The sequence below is a fragment of the Neoarius graeffei genome, chromosome 14 (genome assembly GCF_027579695.1).
Source record: "Neoarius graeffei isolate fNeoGra1 chromosome 14, fNeoGra1.pri, whole genome shotgun sequence".
NCBI classification, from domain to species: domain Eukaryota; kingdom Metazoa; phylum Chordata; class Actinopteri; order Siluriformes; family Ariidae; genus Neoarius; species Neoarius graeffei.
Genome location: NC_083582.1, coordinates 78948327 through 78965993, shown reverse-complemented (window position 1 = coordinate 78965993; position 17667 = coordinate 78948327).

Genomic DNA, 17667 nt, shown 5'->3' with positions numbered 1-17667 from the left:
CCCGACTCGCCGTGTGACCTCAAAGGGTCCTTGCCACTTGGCGATCAGTTTGGAGCTCGACGTGGGCAACAGTACGAGTACCTTATCTCCCGGAGTGAACTCTCTAAGGCGCGTACCCTTGTTGTACAGGCGGGCTTGCCGTTCCTGGGCCTGCCGCAAATTCTCCTGAGTTAGGTGGGTGAGCGTGTGGAGTTTTGCGCACAGGTCCATAACGTACTGAATTTCGTTCTTACTTTGTGAAGGTCCCTCCTCCCAATTTTCCCGCAGCACGTCCAGGATGCCGCGCGGCTTACGCCCATATAATAATTCAAACGGGGAGAACCCCGTGGAGGCTTGGGGGACCTCTCGCACTGAGAACAGCAAGGGTTCGAGCCACTTATCCCAGTTACGTGCGTCCTCACTTACGAATTTTTTAATAATATTTTTGAGGGTGCGGTTGAATCGTTCCACTAAACCGTCCGTTTGTGGGTGATACACGCTGGTGCGGATCGGCTTAATCCCCAATAACCCATACAGTTCGTGACATAAACGTAGTGCCTTGATCAGTCAGAATCTCTTTCGGGATTCCAACTCGGGAGATGACGCAGAAGAGTGCCTCGGCAATACTGCGTGCTGAGATATTGCGCAGAGGCACTGCTTCCGGGTATCGCGTTGCATAGTCCACCAGAACTAATATAAAGCGGTACCCTCGTGCTGACCGATCTAATGGCCCGACGAGATCCATCCCAATTCTCTCAAACGGGGTCTCGATTAACGGTAGAGGGCGCAAAGGCGCTTTTGGAATGGCCGCTGGGTTTACTAACTGGCATTCGCGGCATGCCGTACACCACCTACGGACATCGCCGCGAATCCCCGGCCAATAGAAACGGGCCATTATTCGGGCTAGTGTTTTATCCTGCCCCAAGTGTCCGGCCATGGGATTAAAGTGAGCCGCCTGGAATACCAATTCCCGGCGGCTCTTCAGAATTAAAAGCTGCGTGACGCGCTCTTTAGTTTGAGTGTCCTGCGTCACTCGGTATAATCTATCCTTCATAATCGCGAAGTAGGGGAAGGACGCGGTGGCGTTCGGCTGGAGCGTTTGACCATCGATTACTCTCACTTGGTCAAACGCATGCCGCAGAGTCTCGTCTCGCGACTGATCAAATGGGAAATCCGCGAGGGATTCCCCAATAGAGAGAGGAGGAGCCGGCGGCTCCTCACTCTGACGCGGAGATGACGTAGACGGCTCTGTGACAGCTGCTCCCGCCAAAGCGACACCGGGACCTCCCCCTGTCAAATGGCAGGACCCACTCTCGACTAGGCGTGTCATTAAACCCTGAAATCCCGGCCAATCAGTCCCCAAAATTAGAGAGTGGGTAAGGCGAGGATTAACCGCCGCCTTCACTATAAATTTTTCCCCTCTGAAAATAATGTGGACCGACACCAAAGGGTAGTTGTGAACATCCCCATGCACACACAACACCTTCACCCCTTGTGCTCCCCCCAATGCCTCGTTTTGAACCAGGCTTTGGCGAATTGAGGTCTGATTACAACCAGAATCCACCAACGCCTGATATGTAGCCCCTTGGATACTCACCGGTATGCGATACGCTCCGGCCCGATCGAGGGCGGCCTCTGGCGCGTCGGGGATCCGAACCACCGCGCCCACTTCCATTGCCGTGCACTGCTGTTGAAGGTGGCCCGGCTCCCTGCAGCGCCAGCAAACCGGCCCGGGCTTTCCCTCTGCACCGGTGATCTGGGGCTCACTCACCTGAGGTGGGGGAGAGACAGACACAGAAGGGAGAAACGGGAGGGCACCGCGGGAGCGGCGGGCCGGCTGGGGGGGGTGCCGGCCCCCACCTCCGCAGAGGGGGAATGGGGCGAGGACAGGACACAGGAGGAGGGGGAGAGAGAGAGAGAGAGAGAAGAGGAGAGAAGAGAAGATGCCATCTGCTGTCCTGCCGCCGGGACAGCCGCCAGATGATCCTCCGCCAGCTCGACTGCCTGATCCAGCGACGCCGGGCGGTGGCACTGGACCCACTCTGTGGTTCCGGCTGGTAAGCTGGCGATGAACTGTTCCAGTACCACCTGGTTGACGATTCCCTCGGCGTCGCGATTGTTGGCCCTCAGCCACCGCCAGCAGGCATCCCGGAGCTGCTGGCCGAACGCGAACGGCCGGCCGACTTCCTCCAGTCGCAGCGTGCGGAAGCGCTGGCGCTGTTGCTCCGGTGTGCGCCCCACGCGCTGGAGGACGGCCCAGCGGAGCTGTAGCGCGGCCAGCTGTGCCTCTCCCGTGAGCAGGGGGAGGAGGCGCGCCGCGCGCTGCTCCATCGCCCACCCCGAGGCTTCGGCGACCTGTTCAAACAACGTGATGAACGCCTCGGGGTCGTCCTGCGGGCTCATCTTGGTGACAATGAGGGGAGACGGGCCCGCGGCCGGAGCGCTGGTGGACCCCGCCGACGCGAGGAGATGCCGGAACGCCTCGCGATCTTCCTGCTGGGCCAGCATCAGGGCTTCGAAGCACTGCTCCTGCTCCTTTCGGAGCGTGACGAGTGCCTGGTGCTGGCTTTGCTGAGCCGTGGCGAGGGCGTGGACCAGATCGGCGAATGGGGAGGATTCCATGGGGCTGCTGGTTTGGTGCTCCACTGTCCCAGGTTTCGGCACCACTGTAAGAGACCCTACGTGTGGGTGGAGCACAGAGGACGGCAGGACAGAGATCAGGTTTTATAAATTGGCTTTATTGCCACACTTTTCAGTCTAACAATAACTCGCACAGACACACACAACCGGCGTCTGGTTCAGGATTGAGCTCCTTCTGCTCTCGCTCTCCCTCCTGATATAGGGCGCAGTCACTGGGAAGACACACAAACACAGGTTAATTGCTCTCAGGTGACGTGATTCTGCCACTTACCTTCCCTGACTCCGCCCTCCTGTCACAGACCGGCGCTTGACCACGCCCCCGCTGCCACAGCGAGGCATTGGGTATGCATCAAATTTAGACGCTGTGTTGACCTTTCTATAGTCCACACAGAACCGGACCGACCCATCGGTCTTGGGAACCAGGACCACTGAGCTGCTCCAGTCACTGTGCGACTCCTCGACTATGCCTATTTCAAGCATGGCCTTGAGTTCATCCCAAACCACCTTTTTCTTGTGTTCAGGCAAGCGGTAAGGGCGGCTATGCACTACCACCCCCAGGGTTGTTTCGATGTGGTGTTCTATGAGGTGGGTATGACCAGGAAGGGGCGAGAACACGTCGGAAAATTCCTTCTGCAACTTGGCTACCTCCGTGAGTTGGGCCAATGAGAGGTGGTCTCCACAAGGGACCGGAGTGGTCCAAGATGCTATCTTTTTTACCTCCGGCCCCAGCTCTGTCTTCTCTGGGACTATCGATGCCAACACCACGGGGACCCTCTCATTCCAGCATTTTAAAAGGTTGAGGTGGTAGATTTGCAGTGCCCCACCCCTATCCGTTCACTTCACCTCATAGTCGACGTCCCTGACTCGCCGTGTGACCTCAAAGGGCCCTTGCCACTTGACGATTAATTTAGAACTTGACGTGGGCAATAATATGAGCACTTTGTCTCCCAACGTGAACTCTCTAAGGCGCATGCCCCATCATACAGCTGGCTTTGACATTCTTGTGCCTGCCGTAAATTCTCCTGGATTAGGTGCGTGAGGGTGTAGAGTTTTGCATGCAGGTCAAGAACATACTGGATTTCATTTTTACTCGGTGAAGGTCCCTCCTCCCAATTTTCCCATAGCACATCCAGAATGCCACGCAGCTTACACCCATATAATAATTCGAATGGAGAAAACCCCGTGGAGGCTTGTGGGACCTCTCGTACTGCAAACAACAGGGGGTCGAGCCACTTATCCCAATAATGTGCATCTTCACTTACGAATTTACGGATTATGTTTTTGAGTGTTTGGTTAAATCGCTCTACTAAGCCATCCATTTGTGGGTGATAGACACTGGTGCAGATAGTCTTAATCCCCAGTAACCCATACATCTCGCGCAGTGTGCGTGACATAAACGAAGTGCCTTGGTCTGTCAGGATTTCTTTCGGAATCCTGACCCAGGAGATAAAGCAGGAGAGTGCTTCCGCAATACTGCGTGCTGAGATATTGTAAGAAGGCACTGTTTCTGGATATCGCATTGTATAGTCCACTAGAACTAAAACAAAGCAATATCCCCATGCTGACTGATCTAATGGCCCAACGAGATCCATCCCAATTCGCTCAAACGGGGTCTTGATTAGAGGAAAAGGCCGCAAAGGTGCTTTTGGAGTGGCCGTGGGATTTACTAATTGGCATTCACGGCATGCCGCACACCACCGATGGACATCCCCGTGAATCCCTGGCCAATAGAACCAGGCCATTATTCAGGCTAGTGTTTTGTCTTGCCCCAGGTGTCCAGCCATGGGATTAAAGTGAGCCGCATGGAACACGAGTTCCCTATGGCTCTTTGGGATCAACAACTGGGTTATTTGTTCCTTGGTTTGAGTGTCCTGTGTCACTCGGTACAATCTATCTTTAATAATGGCAAAATAGAGGAAGGTCAGTGCTGCACTTGGCTGAAGAGTTTGACCATTGATTACTCTCACTTGGTCAAACGCATGCTGCAGAGTCTCATCTCGCAACTGCTCTAACGGGAAATCCCCAAGGGAATCCCCAAGAGAGGGAGGAGGAGTGGGCTGCTCCTCACTCTGACATGGTGTTGACGTAGACAGCTCTGCGACAGCTTCTCCAGTCAACGCCACACCGGGATCTTCCTGTGACCTACTAGTGCAGGACTCACTATGTGTTAAATATTCCATTAGGTTTTTAAATCCCAGCCAATCAGTACCCAAAATCAATGGGTGAGATGGGGACTAACCGCCACCTTTATTCTATGGTATGTGTTTGGCCCCAGAATAGAATTTGGACAGACACTAGAGGGTAATGGTGAACATCCCTGTGCACACACAACACTTTCACCACTTGTGCTTCCCCCAATGCCTCACCTTGCACCAAGCATTGGTGAATTGAGGTCTGATTACAACCGGAATCCACCAAAGAGTGATATGTAGCCCCTTGAATAATCACTGGTATGCGATACGTTCCGGCCCAATCAGGGGCGGTTTCTGGCGTGTTGGAGATTTGGATTACAGCACCCACCTCCCTTGCAGACCTCTGACCTTGGAGATGCTCTGATTCCCCGCTGTGCCAGCACACCGGCCCAGGCTTTCCCTCTGCACTGGTGTTATGGGTGTCACTCACCTGAGGGGGAGACAACACAGACACAGGAGAGGGAGAGGGGAGGACACCATGGGTGTGACGGGCCAGCTGGGGAGGAGCCAGCCACCGCCTCCGTGGCAGGGTAATGGGGTGGGGAAGGGGACAAGAGACAGGGGGAGAAAAGAGAGAGAGAAGAGAAGCAAGGGAAGATGCCTCATCTGCCTGCCGTCGGAGCCGCCTCCAGATGGTCCTCCGCCAGCTCGATGGCTCGCTCCAGCAATGCCGGGTGATGACACTGGACCCATTCCGCTGTTCCTTCTGGAAGTCAAAAGACAAACTGCTCCAGTGCCACCAGGTCGATGATCTCACCGGCGTCGCGGTTTTCTGCCCTCAGCCACCGCCGGCAAGCGTTCCGGAGTTGCTGACCAAATGCAAAAGGCTGGCTGACTTCCTCCAATGCCAGTGCCCGGAAGAGCTGGTGATGTTGCTCTGGGGAGCGGCTGAGCCGCTGCAGGATGGCTTTCATTAGGTCCGCGTAGACCAGCTGGCTGTCAGCAGGGAGCTGCTGCGCTGCGAGCTGTGCCTCGCCAGTCAGGAGTGGGAGAAAGCACACTGCATGCTGCTCCTGCGGCCACCCCCACGCCTCGGCTGCTTGCTCGAAAAGAGGGAGGAACGCTTCCGGATTGTCCTGCAGTCCCATCTTTGTGAGGGTGGCGGCAGCGGTGGTCGACGCCCCTGCTGACACGAGCCAGTGCCGGAACGCCTGGCGATCTTCCTGCTGGGCCAGCATCAAGGTTTCGAAGCATTGCTCCTGCTCCTTTTGGAGGGAGATCGGCGCTTGATGCTGGTTCTGCTGGGCAGTAGCGAGGGCAAGGATGAGCTCTTCGAATGGCGGGGACTCCATGGGGTGGTTATCTTCTGTGCTCCTGGGTTTCGGCACCACTGTAACACTTCCTGATGTGGGTGGAGCACAGAAGCATGGCAGGCAAGAGTTGATATTTATATGAATACTTTTATTCGGGCTTTTCAGCTTGCTTGCTTACTTCCTCTCATCACTCACTCACTCACTCAGTCACTCACTCACTCACTCACTCACTCACACATATGCATTGTGGTTGGGGAGAGAGCTCCATTTCTCTGCTCTCTCTCTCCTTTTATGCTCCATCCCTGTAACAAACAGAGACATACACACACACACTTTAATTGACAGCAGGTGGAATTACTTAGCCACTTACCTTCCCTGACCCCGCCCTCCATTCACAGACTGCTGCTTGGCCATGCCCCCACTGCCACACTATCCATAGGACCACTTTAAGCCATACACTCCACAGAGTGGGTGGGGCTTTATGGAAGAGTGGCCAAAAAAGCCACTGCTTTTTTCTGGCCACTCTTTCTATTGCTTAAAGAAAAAAAAATAGGAAAAGATGTTTGGATTTTGCCCAACAGCATGTGGCAGACTCCCCAAACACATGGAAGAATATTATCTGGTCAAATGAGACTAAAATTGATCTTTTTGGCCATCATGGGAAATGCCATGTGTGGCGCAAACCCAACACCCTGAGAACACCATTCCTACAGTGAAGCATGGTGGTGGCAGCATCATGCTGTGGGGATGTTTTTCATCTGCAGGGACAGGAAAGCTGGTCAGGACTGAAGGAAAGATGGACGGCACTAAATACAGGGCAATTCTGGAGGAAAACCTGTTTGAGACTGCCAGAGGTTTGAGACTGGGACAAAGGTTCACATTCCAGCAGGACAATGACCCTAAACGTACTGCTAAAGCTACACTGGAGTGGTTTAAAGGGAAACATTTAAATGTCTTGGAATGGCCTAATCAAAGCCCAGACCTCAATCCAATTGAGAATCTGTGGCATAACTTGAAGATTGCTGTACACCAACGCAACCCATCTAACTTGAAGGAGTTGGAGCAGTTTTGCCTTGAGGAATGGGCAAAAATCCCAGTGGCTAGATGTGCTAAGCTAATAGAGACATTGTTGTGTAAATCAAATGGTGCTAACCCTCCAAAAATCAATTTTAATTCCAGCTTGTAATGCAACAAAACAGGACAAACACCAAGGGGGATGAATACTTTTGCAAGACACTGTATGTTCTGGTCGAGATGCTGAGCACTTCTACTCAAGAAAAATCTGGGAACCTTGGAGACATAAATTACACATAGACAATTTGCATAATCTGAATGTTGTATCCAGGAAAATCTACTTAAACACACACACACACACACACACACACACACACACACACAATCCAACTCTGAATACAAATAACTTTCTTTGCATAAGTATTGGATTTAATTCTTTGAGTCCCAGTGAGATTACGGAAGACTTTTTTTCCCCTTCTTCTTAGTAAGCCTTTCTGCTGTTTCTGTAGATATTATCATGTAATATGGAAAGTATCTACACTCACTGGCCACTCTATTAGGAACACCCCTACACCCACCTGCTGTTTTCTGCAGTTCTGTAATCAGCCGATCCCTCGCCAGCAGCACGATGCATCAAATCCCACAGATACAAATCAAGAGCTTCAGTTAATGTTCACAATGTTCAAACATCAGAACGGGAAACATTGTGATCTTACAGTGTGACTTTCTCTCACTGTGGTATGGGTGTTGGTTTGATCCAGATGGACTGGTTTGAGTATTTCAGAAGCTGCTGATCTCCTGGGGTTTTCACACACAACAGTCTCTAGAGTTTACACAGAATGGTGCAGAAAACAAAAAACACTGAGTGAGTGAGCGACAGTTCTGTGGGTGGAAACAAACGCCTTGTTGATAAGAGAGGGTCAGAGGGAAATGGACAGATTGGTTCAAGCTTTTTTGCCAGGAAGGATATAGTAACTCATATAATCACTCTTTACAACCGTGGTGAGCAGAAAAGCATCTCAGCATGCAACAGCAGAAGAACACATTGGGTTCCACTCCTGCAGCCAAGAACAGGGATCTTACAATCTTAGAAACAACTCTTCGACTTCAGGGAACAGAGGAACTGGGAGCAGGCTTCAGAACAGTGTGTTCTTTTTATTATTTACACTTTTCAGTGACTGATAACAGAACACAAACACACTACACACACACACGATGGGGTGTCACAGCTCTCTCTCACGTTCCTGGCTGTCTGAAAGACACACAGAGACACAGGTTAATAGACAGCCAATAATTATGGCCCTTTTCCACTACCCTTTTTCAGCTCACTTCAGCTCGCTTCAGCTCACTTCAGCCCGACACGGCTCGCGTTTCGACTACCTTAGAACAGCACGACTCAGCTCGCTTCAGCCCTGCTTAGCACCCAAAACTCGCACGGTTTTGGAGTGGGGCTGAAGCGAGCCAAACCGAGCCGAGTGGGGCTGGGGGCGTGAGGAGACACTCCCCTGTGCACTGATTGGTGAGGAGGAGTGTCCTCACATGCCCACACATGCCCCGCGAGCACGCTGGGATCTGTAAACACCGTAAACCCGGAAGAAGAATTACGAATTATGAGAATTTCTGAAGCCTTATGCGCCTCGCCTCATCTATACGCTCTTGCCAGTATCTATTGGCGTTGTCGGTGACAACAAGCCACAGCACCAAGACCAGCAACACTAACGACTCCATGTCCTCCATGTTTATTGTTTACTATCCGGGTCGTGAGACTACCGCTTAAAAGGTCACTGATGTCACTGTTTGCGCCGCCTAACGACATCACGTGACGTCCACCCACTTTCGCTAACTCCACCCAATGTGTTCACCCACTTCCACCTAGCACGGTTCAGCGCGGTTGTAGTCGAAATGCAACTCCAATAGCCCCGCTCAGCTTGACTCAGCCCAACTCAGCACGGCACGGCTCAGCCCAACTCAGCCGCGTTGGTAGTGGAAAAGCGGCAATAGACACAGATGCACCTCATCACATGTTACCCACTGGTTCAATTGGCCTCCTTGCTCTTCACAGCTGATGCTCGACCACGCGCCCACTGCTACAAAGTTCCTATTCAAGCAGCTGGTGAGTGTAAATATTTGCTAATAATAATAATAATAATAATACTTTTTTCGTGCTTACGAAAGACATGAAAATTTCATGAATTCAGCAGTGATAAATCTTTCTTTCTGCTTCATTCCCAACACCAGCTAATCTCCAGTGTAGAGAAATTAAAGCCTTACTTCAAGGTACGACCCACAAGAGTTATCTGAGTACTATCTAGTTCATGGTATTAAAAATTGCATGTATTATACTGAAAGTGGGCCATATCCTACATTTCCTGCGAACAAGAAAAAGATGGATTGGGTGTTTTGTTTTGTCTGTCTGAGAGGTAAAGGACATTTCAAATGACAGGATTTGGCAACTGGTGAAAAAACTAAAACTATTCCTTAAAAAACTACCTCTGGAAGTGTTTGACTCTCAGATCAGCTATACATATGCAGAAAGAGTTGACAATTCTGAAAGTTTACTCTTTTGTAACCGCTCTTGAATTGGCCTTTAAGGTCACAACGAATCAAATGAGTCAGATAATTGTGGAAATTGAATTACAAAGAACTGGATTAGAGTTGATTGAGTTAAGAGCCACTGATGATGGGTTAATTGACCGGCTATTCAAAAGGTAAGAGAGGCCATTTAGTGATGTTCCGAGTAAACACCAGAAAGAACATGTCTTCTCAGGTTAAAATTGAAATGACAGAATGAGTGTGGATTTTAGTAAACCAACAAAACAGACATGGTATCTTTAGTCTTTTTCCTGCAATATTCTGAGATGGAACAACGGTGCAGCAAAAATCACATCTCCTTAATTCACATCTCTTTAACCTCTGCATGTCTGCAGTAACACTACAGCTGTAAGACATACGCCAGTGCTTCCTTACTGTCTCACTTCATTGAGGAATCATTGGGTGGACAAATAAGACATCCATTAACTACCCCAGTGAGTAAGGCCCTGTCCACACGGCAACAGATTCAGGTGACTCCGATACAATTGTTTATCGTTTAGGCCTGGCGTCCACACGGCACCGGCGTTTTGGGTGCCCAAAACGCAATCTTTTTGAGAACGGGTTCCAGAGTGGAAAGATCTGGCAACGTTGCCGTTGTGAAGTCGTCTGGATGAGTAGAACGGATTTGTTTATGATGATGTCACAACCACATGACTGTGAGTGCTTCACGCCGGGTAGAAGTGTAACGAACTCGATGCGAGTTGTTAACAAATCCTATAACTTGGTTCATGAAACGCGCTTACAAAATATTTTCACTGTGAATATTTATTGTGTAATGGTGCAAAGTGAGAGAGAGAGAGAGAGAGAGAGAGAGAGAGACTCTGCCCTTAGGGCAGAGTCAATCCTGCCAGCAAAAATAGGGAAAAAAAGGAGAGATCTCACCTCTTCAGATGTTGGTTTAAGTCCTACAATACATTCCTCAAAAAGGGCGTAGAAGAGCAAATTAATCCATCAACGTGTAGCATTCAATTTATTCCGGACCATTAAAGACGCCGCCTTCCATGTAGAATCATACGTCATCCTCGCCGCCATATTGGATAGGGCAAAGCGGAGAATAAAGATTCATGTGCTGCGTTTAACTGTACCAACAGGTTTACTGTCCAAACGAGATCACATGGAATTACCTTTCACAGGTGAGAAACAACAAATTAATCCATCAAAGTGTAGCATTCAATTTATTCCGGACCATTAAAGACGCCGCCTTCCGCGTAGAATCATACGTCATCCTCGCCACCATATTGGATAAGTCAAAGCGGAGAATAAAGATTAGCTGCATTTAACTGTACCAACAGGTTTGCCGTCCAAACGAGATCACATGGGATTACCTTTCACAGGTGAGACTGGAAAAATACTTTTCATTGTATTTGGTCATTATAATGTAATTTTACGAACAGATTTTTCTGACTTTGTGGCTAATATGAAGTCTCGCGCATAATAGTTTATGCACATGCGTCCTTACTTCTTCTGTTGTTCTGGTGTCTCTGAAGGGACCATCTTACAGCGCCCCTAGAGGTGTGGCATGTGTATTGCATCATTTTCAGCAAGCGTTGCATTGCCATATGGACCTGATATTTTACTGATCGTTGCCCATTTGGACGCGATATATTTTTATATAACATCTCATTGCCGTTGTCGTGTGGATGTAGCCAAAGAAAAAGCTCCAGGGTGATGCCTAGTTTCATGTTTCAGTCACCCAGAAACCTAACTGACAAGGAAAAAAATGGTAGCTAATATATTATATTATCTCATCTCATCTCATTATCTCCAGCCGCTTTATCCTGATCTACAGGGTCGCAGGCGGGCTGGATCCTATCCCAGCTGACTACGGGTGAAAGGCGGGGTACACCCTGGACAAGTCGCCAGGTCATCACAGGGCTGACACATAGACACAGACAACCATTCTCACTCACATTCACACCTACGCTCAATTTAGAGTCACCAGTTAACCTAACCTGCATGTCTTTGGACTGTGGGGGAAACCGGAGCACCCGGAGGAAACCCACGCGGACACGGGGAGAACATGCAAACTCCACACAGAAAGGCCCTCGCCGGCCACGGGGCTCGAACCCGGACCTTCTTGCTGTGAGGCGACAGCGCTAACCACTAAACCACCGTGCCGCCCCATATTATATTATATTATATTATATTATATTATATTATATTATATTATATTATATTATATTATATTATATTATATACAGATAGATATTTAGATACTGCCTAAAAGCTGAGCTCCTGAGGAGTGTAAAATGTGTGTGTAAATGGCGTCCAGAGCTCGTTCTCATTCTTCATGTTTCGGGCGGAGCCGTCAGCCCAGGAAGCTGTATTTGTGATGCTCCAGACTCTCGCTGCTGTGTTTATATTCCCCATGTGCCTCCATCAGAGGATCAGCGTGGTGTGTTATAAAGCTTTACTCTCTGTCATCCTGATATGTTGTCCATTCATACACAGTGTAAAGTGTGTGTGTGTGCTGTTGATGGAGTGTGTTTAGTTTGTGTTCGGTGCTTTAGTTGAACTGTGGCTTAGTACGAGACTTTGAGCGCAGAGGGTAATGGAGCATGTTTGGCTAATGTGTCGAGGTTTGGTTGGTCCTTGGTTGAATGGATCAAGGTGTGTAACATTCAGAGCAGAGTCTGTAAACATCGCTTTGCAAAATTGTGTATTTGTTTACAATCCTGTTACATTAATTATTTTTGTTTTGTTTTCTTTAGTTGTCACGGTGCTTGGTGGATGGAGTGTGGTGTTTGATGTCTGGTGTTCAATGCTGTACTCATGTTCAAGAGGAATAAAACAAAACACATCTGCACCCATCAGAGACTCTCTGCTGCTGTTCTGCAGTTATGTGCACCCTACAGTAGGTCCCCCTACCTTCATGACAGAAAGAATCAAAATTGGTGAAGAATTGAGGGAGAAGAAGTGATTTGTGTGGAAACTGCTCATTAGGGCTGAATTACTCCATATCTTCATTATTAATTGCAATTATGCAAATTTGGGTAGAAGCTATATGCACCCCAGGCAGACCTACCTTCCTGCCAAAAAGAATAAAAATCGGTGAAGAATTGAGAGAGAGAAGAAGTGATTTTTGTGAAACATGGATGACATTGGACAGACAATGGACAACACATGATGGCATAAACTCATCACCTGTTGGCCAGATGAGATAATAGTCCCATTTTATTTTTTAAAAAGCAAATTAAAAATAAGCACAGGATAAAAACTAATCTATCTTATGGAAATATAGATAGAAATGTCATTGTCTGGTGGTCAAGTGTTTATGAGATAGGTTGCCTTGCACTTACAATCGGGTGCCCTGTGGGGGTACACAGACATTGTTCGGTCCCAAAAGCCATCAAAAATCAGGTCGATATTCTCTTAAGTACGGAGCTCTGATCTTCACACTATTAAAACATGGTGAGTTCATTTGCTAGTTAAATGCAATAATAATCCACAGAGAACACATCAGCTGTGTTCATTATCCTTTGAAAGTCAGCAAGTTGTTCGACAATGTTTTGAGCCTTGATGTTTTCTCTTCACATTGCACATTCAAACCTGGCTGATGTCTGTATTTTCTTTCAGTTCATTTAAAGTTGAGTTTGCTTTCATGCAAAATCATTCTACCATCAACCAGATCACTTTAGCTGATGTGTGTAGTGCAGCAGGTGGTTGTACTGGAAACGTCAACCTCAAATCCAATCACGAGATAAAAAGTGATACAAGAGTGGATTTGGAGAAAATGGCATGGAGACTAAAAGTGTTCTCAGCTCTAGATCACAAAACCTGACATTTATTAGCTCATCCAGGTGATGAGTTTATGCCATCATGTGTTGTCCAGCATCCATCCGTCATCGTCCACATTTCACAAAAATTGCTTCTTCTCTCTCAACAATTTTTATTCTTTTTAGCAGGAAGGTAGTTCAGTCTGGGGTGTATATAACTTCTACACAGATTTGCTTCATTACAATTATTAATGAAGTTATGGACTAATTAAGCTTTAATGAGCAGTTCAACAAAAATCGCTTCTTCTTGGTCAATTCCTCACTGTTTTGGATTCTTTCTGGTAAATAGGTCGGTATTCCTAGGGTGGATATCGCTTCTATATATAGCTTGTATATAGTGTATATAGCTTACAACATTTATTGCGCAAGGTGGCCCACTTTAGATCGTTCCTTCTGGACTAGACGGGGCCGGGGTGAGCTACACTATCACTGATGGTCTCGTTTGTCAGTGCTATGGAAGTGGCATTCTTCAACATGGTGCTAATAGCAGGATACAAGCAGGTTGGCTCAATCATTGGAACCTTTAAGAGTAAAATTAAACAGCACAGTGCCGTGGCATCTGATGTGACGCATAAAACTTAGTTCTTATAATTCTTAGCCTGTCAGATTGTTCATTTGAATCCAACTCAAAAACAAATCAGGTATAACTAATGCTAATGTCGCTGTCATGTGTTCTGCTGGTGGAAAATTGTCTGGAACAGAAAGCTCTACGGCTCAAATAAAAAGAAAAAGTGTTGTTTGTGATGAAAGAATTTACTTTACAGTTATAAAGGGTCTCTGGCTGTAAAGCCTACGAGAGTCTGCAGACTATTAAGTGCTGGGAACCTTTTTAAACCTTCAACTGAGCAGTGCATTATGTGAAACTTTTTTTTTTTTTGCTGATCGAAAACCTATTTGAGAAACACACTGCATCTGGAGAGAGACCCGCTGACACTGACAAAGCTCAAACATGGCTCATGACCTCCAGCGTATCTTGATATATGGATGTTTCTGAATACGGCGGCTGCACGACGGACGTTTATTCATTTATTTCATTAACGAAGCACAAAATTTTGCTCAACAGCTGTCACATTCAACTAAGGATTAAATGCTTGAGACCTTTTTTATTGCCTTATTTAATGAAAGGCATCCGTTTGCAGGTTTATGATGTTTCTCGGCTTTGGTACGAGTGGATATGGTAGAGAGAGTAAACTGCGCCTGCACCTCAGAGATATACAGTATCTGCACTGCTGCACCGCTCCAAATGATGATTTCTCTGGAATGAGGCACTGAAAGTATTTATCCATCAAAAAAGGTCTCAATAGCACTTCCTGCTTCCTGTCACCTGACAGAATGATGGCCGTATTAACCATACGCTCTGACTGCACAAACTTTTCCCCTGGTTATGTTTATTTTTAATCCCACAAATAAAAAGCAGTGAAGCTGTGAAACTGGGATTTTCTGTACATGAAGCTTCAGACAGGAGGCGTCCGTCGCTGAGTGCAGATATAATTAAAGGAAAAGGGCAAAGAGATCAATGTTACAATCTTTACCGGACAAGGAAAGCACACCAAACTGCAAACCGGAGACGGATTAAAACGCACTGGCATAATCACTGTGCTAATGTGGACAACGTTTAGGGATCCATGTTCTGGAAATAAAACAGGGAGCACTTTCAGGAAGTAAAAGAAAACAAACAAACAAAAAATAAGATGAAATGGAAATGAGCAAATTTAAAATAAAAAATAATTAATAAATCAATACATGTATGTATAAATAAATAAAAGGTAAGATGGTGCATTTATACACAAGAAAAGGAATAAATTAATTTTATTCCAAACAAGTAAATTAACAGATAGACAAAGAAATAAGTGAATGAACAGACAGAGACTGAGATAGATAGATAGATAGATAGATAGATAGATAGATAGATAGATAGATAGATAGATAGATAGATAGATAGATAGATAGATAGATAGATAAAGAAACAAGCGAATGAATGAACAGACAGAGAAAAGTGAATGAACAGATAGGCAGGCAGACAGACAGACAGATACAGTGGTGCTTGAAAGTTTGTGAACCCTTTAGAATTTTCTTTATTTCTGCATAAATATGACCTAAAACATCATCAGATTTTCACACAAGTCCTAAAAGTAGATAAAGAGAACCCATTTAAACAAATGAGACAAAAATATTATACTTGGTCATTTATTTATTGAGGAAAATGATCCAATATTACATATCTGTGAGTGGAAAAAAGTATGTGACCCTTTGCTTTCAGTATCTGGTGTGACCCCCTTGTGCAGCAATAACTGCAACTAAACGTTTGCGGTAACTGTTGATCAGTCCTGCACACCGGCTTGGAGGAATTTTAGCCCGTTCCTCCGTACAGAACAGCTTCAACTCTGGGATGTTGGTGGGTTTCCTCACATGAACTGCTCGCTTCAGGTCCTTCCACAACATTTCAATTGGATTAAGGTCAGGACTTTGACTTGGCCATTTCAAAACATTAACTTTATTCTTCTTTAACCATTCTTTGGTAGAATGACTTGTGTGCTTAGGGTCATTGTCTTGTTGGATGACCCACCTTCTCTTGAGATTCAGTTCATGGACAGATGTCCTGACATTTTCCTTTAGAATTCGCTGGTATAATTCAGAATTCATTGTTCCATCAATGATGGCAAGCCGTCCTGGCCCAGATGCAGCAAAACAGGCCCAAACCATGATACTACCACCACCATGTTTCACAGATGGGATAAGGTTTTTATGCTGGAATGCAGTGTTTTCCTTTCTCCAAACATAACGCTTCTCATTTAAACCAAAATGTTCTATTTTGGTCTCATCTGTCCACAAAACATTTTTCCAATAGCCTTCTGGCTTGTCCACGTGATCTTTAGCAAACTGCAGACGAGCAGCAATGTTCTTTTCGGAGAGAAGTGGCTTTCTCCTTGCAACCCTGCAATGCACACCATTGTTGTTCAGTGTTCTCCTGATGGTGGACTCATGAACATTAACATTAGCCAATGTGAGAGAGGCCTTCAGTTGCTTAGAAGTTACCCTGGGGTCCTTTGTGACCTTGCCAACTATTACACGCCTTGCTCTTGGAGTGATCTTTGTTGGTCGACCACTCCTGGGGAGGGTAACAATGGTCTTGAATTTCCTCCATTTGTACACAATCTGTCTGACTGTGGATTGGTGGAGTCCAAACTCTTTAGAGATGGTTTTGTAACCTTTTCCAGCCTGATGAGCATCAACAGCGCTTTTTCTGAGGTCCTCAGAAATCTCCTTTGTTCGTGCCATGATACACTTCCACAAACATGTGTTGTGAAGATCAGACTTTGATAGATCCCTGTTCTTTAAATAAAACAGGGTGCCCACTCACACCTGATTGTCATCCCATTGATTGAAAACACCTGACTCTAATTTCACCTTCAAATTAACTGCTAATCCTAGAGGTTCACATACTTTTGCCACTCACAGATATATAATATTGGATCATTTTCCTCAATAAATAAATGACCAAGTATAATTCTTTGTCTCGTTTGTTTAACTGGGTTCTCTTTATCTACTTTTAGGACTTGTATGAAAATCTGATTATTTTTTCGGTCATATTTATGCAGCAATATCGAAAATTCTAAAGGGTTCACAAACTTTCAAGCACCACTGTAGGTAGATAGACAGTGAAATAAGTGAATGTACAGACAGACAGACAGACAGATAGAGAAGCAAGGGAATACCTAGCTAGATGAAATAAAAATAAGTTTCCAATGGAAAAAGCAAAATAAAGAAATGGATAAACACATTACAAAACATATTTTTCAATGACTTTCACTCCACATGACCATTAACTACATTTTCCAGGATTAATATGTGAAAACACTGAAGCGTAATTACCAAACTGGACGTTCCAAACACATTTATTAGGCCGATAACATTAAACAAACACAGTGTAGGACCATTGTAAACAATAAAACAGAAAAAAGGCATCAGCTCTCCGCCAGAAATTCAGTTTGCCAAGCATAAAATATTCAACTTCTTTTTTTCAGTTATTTTTCCTTCTGGTATAATCTTTTTTAATGTTTATTTGTATCTTTACATGTTAATCTTCAGCATGAATAATTCTATTTACAAGGCCTAAACCCTCAGTGTGGCTCAAAAGCAGCTCCTCGGTGTGTTCTTCATTAGCGTGGCAGCCGTCGTCCCCTCGTCCTCTCCGCCGTGTCCCAGAGTTATGATTAAGAC